This window comes from Olea europaea, unplaced genomic scaffold, assembly GCF_002742605.1.
Source record: "Olea europaea var. sylvestris unplaced genomic scaffold, O_europaea_v1 scaffold3806, whole genome shotgun sequence".
Classification (NCBI taxonomy): Eukaryota; Viridiplantae; Streptophyta; class Magnoliopsida; order Lamiales; family Oleaceae; genus Olea; species Olea europaea.
In genome coordinates, this window is record NW_019257470.1 from 34,478 (window position 1) to 40,801 (window position 6,324).

Here is a 6,324-nt window from a genome sequence, read left to right on the forward strand (position 1 = left end):
AGAGGCAAGGGTAATGAAACTCTTACTACATAGCACTCCATAGCAAGCATATATATATTTTCTCCTCCCCCTTATTATTTTGCTCAACCCCTGGGTACTGTTCCAATCACTTGAACCTGATTTGACTGTCGAAATGTATACGGCCTCCACCACCCCCGCTGGTCCCGGCCGTGTGCGTCTGACCGTGCGTTGATTGTGCGCAGGGAGGAATACGTGGAGTAACTCTCGGTTGGCCACGTAAAGGTCCAATTTTTGAGATCAACATTTCCTGTCCACCTTGGACACAATCGCACAATTTCCTCTTGTCGCACCATTATCCAGTAATTTCGTATTGTCAATAACATTTTCATCATCGGACTCTACTAACATAACTATTTTGACGTCGTTTGAAATTTCTTTCCCTGTGATGATAAGCCAATCGAAATGTTATTTACAATCCTCTTCCAATGAACTAATATACAATTGATGCAACATATGTAGTTATGGTCATTTTTAACATTTACAAATTTGGCCTCTTATAAGTTCCTTTTCTAGAAGACGAAATCTGACGCAATCATGACATTTTCACTTAGCTTATGTATCATTTCTCCAACACTAGATCAAGCTAGTGGTATTAATAGTGTTTATTCTTTCACAAATTCTTCCAAAAATAAAAAAATCCTTCCCAAATCATGCTGCTACTTGATGTGAAAATGGAATTCACGTCATTCAACCAAAGAATAAAAATAAATTTCAGAGTTACCTTTTCCTATCATCTTTAGCCGAACAAGCTACGGTAGTCGAAGGTAAGAGCTATTGACCGAAGTGAAAGTGGCCAAATGGTCAGAGATATTGGAGGTGCAATGGAAGCGAATGTGGCCAAATGGTCGAAGATATTTGAGGTGGCCAAATGGTCAGTGACTTAAGAGTGAAAAATGGGAGTTGCGTGGAGTGTAAGCCCCAGTTTGGCCCCCATTACGTTGAAAAAGTAATGGGTGAAATAGTATTTTTTTGAAAAATGAGTGGTTGAAAATGAAGGAATTTTTTTTTATTTACGTGTAATATTATTTTATGAAAGATTGTGTGGTTGAAAAATAGGAGAGAGAAAAATGAAATGTAATGTAATGAAAATCAATGGAGCTCAAACAGTTGCTAAGTGTGGAAAGGGGAAAATGGAGAATTAAAAAATGGGCCACAGTTTTCAAAAATCATTTGTATTTTTGGCTTAATCCATGTCTTTTCAGTCGACTTCCATGTGAAGCCCAATGTTAGAGTAGCATAATTCTTCAAAATTTATCCATTTGGTTTGTTAGAAGGAAAAAATGCAAAAAAATTCAAAGACATTCAAATCACATTTGATATTTGAGATGGAATATATAAAATGTTTTCGTAAATTGATATTGGAGATGGAGCCCATGTTACAAAATTCCTTAATTTTAATTTATGAGTAATGTTATTTTCTGGATCACAGCATTAGTTCATTAATTACATATTCAATTAAATACAGAGACTTGTGGCTCATTTAATATAAATTATAATATGCTGACATTTAGACTGATTTTTAATATCACTAATACTAGATAACATTATGAATTTTGCCACTTATACATGAAAAATGGTGCATAAGCGGTTACCGAAAATGATGTGAAGGGAAAATATTGGATGAAAAAGTTGACTCTTTTAAACTGACAAATGATAAAATACCGTATGAACATTATGTAATCCCTAATAAACTTTAATATACATGTAGCAAGGTCCTAACATTATTTCTTCATTTATTCATCATCAAATTTGTTACGTCATCTCATGACATCCCAAACATGGTGCTTTAATTGTAATCAAATTAAAATTAAGTGGTCAAGTTGTTGCAAATTCAAGTTCAATAACATGATTGTAGTTGTTGTGAAAAGACGAGCGACCGCTATTACAACTAAGTGACTCTAAGTCCTTGCGGGTTGCCAAAATTAACAGTGTGTGCTCCTGTTTGTATATCATTCTCCAAATTTTTTCATTCTAAAACTCTTTTTCAATCACATTTTCACGATAAAATATTTTGCAAGTAAATTCAAAAAAAAAATCATATTTTTTAATCACACATTATACAAAATAAATCTGTTTCAAAACTCATTTTTTCCAAAAAATAAAAAATAAAAATGAAAAATAAAAAACCAAAACTAAATAGGCATCAACCGTGAGCTTAGTTGTTGTTACATAAAATTTAAATAGCTTGATTGATGTCAATTGAAGTATAGTGATCTAATTGCAATTAGGGATAAAGTTCGACGACCGTCGATACAATTAACCCTAAAAACTTGATTACATAAATTCCAAACACCGTCCGAGTCGATTTTGGCCCCATGGTGGATCGGGTTAGGTCCAGAACCAATGCCTAGCCATACACCTGAGGAAATGGTGGCAGATAGGTGCCAGACTTGGCCATTTTTCCAAAATGGCCTTTGATCAAAAAATCCTCATTAAATTAAAAAAAGAAAAACTGAAAACGTAAACAATACCAAAGGGTCGAAAATACCCCCAAATAAAGAGAAGGGAAGAGGAAAGTAAAACTAAGGAAGAGAAAGAAAAATCTCATCATCGACGTCACTTACGGACCGCTCAGACCGGACCCACTTAGGCCATTGTTGAAGATCGCCATTTCTCAAAGATTAGATTTGTTTTTTTTTTTTTAAATTTACTTATCATCGAGGTCTAGCACATGTAGGAATTTGAATATTTGAGTTTAACACATAAAAATTTGAATTTTAAGATTTTAATATGTTAAATTATGAGTTTAATACAATTTTTTATAGTTAAAATAGAAGGAAATGTCGAATTTGAGGTTGAATTGGTTAGGAAAAGAGAAAAAATGGAACGAAACTTGTCGAAAATGGAGTTTTCAGACGAATCGTCGCCGTCTAGATCCAGGCGACCTAGACGGACCAAACGTCTGGGCCATCTGAATCCAGACAACCCAGACTTCTGGATCCAGACGACTGGGGCGTCTAGATTATTAGCCCAACTTGCCAACCATTTTTTTTAATATTGAATTTAATTGTTTATGTATATTTCGTGAATTATGTAAATTGTTTATTGAATATTCAATTGTTTATTATATTTATTATATTATTTATATTTTAAATAAAATGAAATAAAAAATAATTAATTATGAAACATCTCTCAATTGAATGTCTAGACATTTTGTAAAGGGTGCAATAATATTTTCTTTGGGGCATCGTATTCCGTTTTCCTTCATCTCTCGCAGCTACCTTTGCAAAATAAATAATAAATAACTAATTGAAATAATAAACTAATTGAAATAAATTCAATAAACAAGTAACTTAAATATTAATTAAGAAATAAAAATAATTAATTAACATAAATAACAAATAAATATAAATAATAAAAAATAGCTTAAATAAGTAAATAAATATTAAATAAACAATTCAAACAAACAATTGAAATAAATAATTAACATTTAAGTATTAAATAAATAATTTAAATGAACCATAAATATAAATAATAAAAATAAATAAATAAATATTAAATAAAAATTCAAACAAAAAATTGAAATAAATAATTAGCATTTAAATATTAAATAAATAATTTAAATGAACAATACATATAAAAAATAAAAAATAAGTAATTTAAAAGTAATTAAATATTAAATAAAAATTTTAAATAAATAATTATCATTTAAGTATTAAATAAATAATTTAAATGAACCATAAATATAAATAATAAAAATAAGTAATTAAATATTAAACAAACAATATATATAATCAATTAAAAAATTAACGAGATATTTAAATAAAAAATTAAATTAAACATTTAATAAATAATCTAATAAATCAATATTTAATTTAAATTTTTATTTAAATATTTAAGTAATTACTTTGATTGTTTATGTATATTATTTGTTTAATATATAATTATTTGTTTTATACTTTATTTGTTTATTTAAATATTTCATGAATTATGTTAATTATTTATGTATATTGTTTATTTAAATAAATAATAAATAACTAATTGAAATAATAAATTAATTGAAATAAATTCAACAAACAAGTAACTTAAATATTAATTAAGAAATAAAATAATTAATTAACATAAATAACAAATAAATATAAATAATAAAAAATAGCTTAAATAAGTAAATAAATATTAAATAAACAACTCAAACAAACAATTGAAATAAATAATTAACATTTAAGTATTAAATAAATAATTTAAATGAACCATAAATATAAAAAATAAGTAATTAAATATTAAATAAAAATTCAAACAAAAAATTGAAATAAATAATTAGCATTTAAATATTAAATAAATAATTTAAATGAACAATACATATAAAAAATAAAAAGGAAGTAATTTAAAAGTAATTAAATATTAAATAAAAAATTTAAATAAATAATTAACATTTAAGTATTAAATAAATAATTTAAATGAACCATAAATATAAATAATAAAAATAAGTAATTATATATTAAATAAACAATTGAAATAAATAATTAACATTTAAAAGAAACAATTAGACATTCAATTAACAATTAAAATAAATATTAAATAAACAACTAAACAATTAAAATAAATAATTTAAATAAAATTTAAATACACATTTAAACATTGAATAAATAATTAACAATTAAATATTCAATAAACAATTTAAATAAGTAAATAAATAATTCAAATAAATAATCAACAATTAAATATTCAATAAACAATTTAATTTTCAAATATTATGCTTCATCCATTGCCTCTTACACAAGGTCTAAACATTTTAAATTTTACAAGATGGATTATCATTTGGACGCCGCCATGAGACAGATTTCTGACAAAGTTACGTCGAATTATAACTTTGCCAACTTCGTATTAGTCCTAGATTTGTTGGACGAGGAGCACGCAGACCTGTTACGTCGATCCTACTTATGACGGTAACTCTAGTACAGTTAGGAGACGCATTCAAGAAATGATACGATATGTCTGACTAGTTGAAGTTGGGGATGTTGTTTATACTAGAGAGCATACTAAGGTGTCATCAAAAGACGATGTCGATCGACATCTTTCATTTGGAGGTTGTTGATAAAATTGACACATTCAACAACTATCCATGGGAACAAAGCTAACAGTTATCAGCTCTCTTCGACGATCTTGATGTACATATTATTCATTTGTGATTTATGCTGCACGTCAGTTCGAAATCTCAATGCATGGCCATTAACTCGGTGAAATGTTACTATGTCAGCTTGAAGTGGTCGTTGAGCTGCTACTGTTGATCGAAGAGGAGGGTTAGAGTCATATCCGTGGAGATAATCTGATCCGAAATTGAAAAAATTAGAAAAATAAAGATTTTATTTATTTTTTTATTGAAAATCATAGCCTCAACAAGATTTAATTAATTATTTATTTTAAAAATATTTGAATTATCTTGATGGGCTCACTTATTATATTAGAAGGACATAATCAATTTTTTTTTTTTAAATTTAAGTGATGCTCATTTAACTCATTTTTAAAGGAGACTCCTTTTTGAATGTTTTAGTGATATCGGATCGGATTGACCTATATCTAAATTTGATTTATTTAGTTAACGGATTACCGGATTCGAATCTCAATTGGGTTATTGGATTGAGACCCTAAATTCATTTCCCATTAATTTCACCAGATTCGGATCAAAATCCAACCCATTGACCGCCCTAATTGAAATACATTGAATTTTTAGCATCGGACATGGCGTAGAGTTGATAAACCAAACACACATTAAAATGTAAGCGTTCTTTTATGCACATTGTGATCCGTAGTTATAATAATTTCAAATGTAAGCATTTTTTACACGTTTGTAATACTTTAGTTTTTATATAACTGTATAATAAATAACTAATTACTCTTAATTACATATATGACACACTATAAATAAATAAAATTGAGGAAATCAGTAACATACTATAAATAGAGAGTACATACAATTTAAATATATATATTACATATTCGTCGGGTCAATTTTCATATAATCAATAACACATTATAAATAGAGAGTACATACGATGTAAATAGATATTACACATCCGTTGAGTAGAGGATAACACAATATAATTGGGAACTTCTTACCCGACTTCATTTGATAGAGGAAATATAGTTTCGACATTCTTGAATAATGTTCAATGTATTGAAAATGTGACCGTGACTAAAGTTCGACTCTCATCTCTTTAAATATTTTCATACACCGTGTGATTTATGTTCTAATTAAATATTAAATGAATAATATAAATAACCAATTAAGATAATTAATTAATGAGATATTTAAAGAATAAATTAAATTAATCCCCCGTTTGGTAGCTATTTTTTTCAAAACGT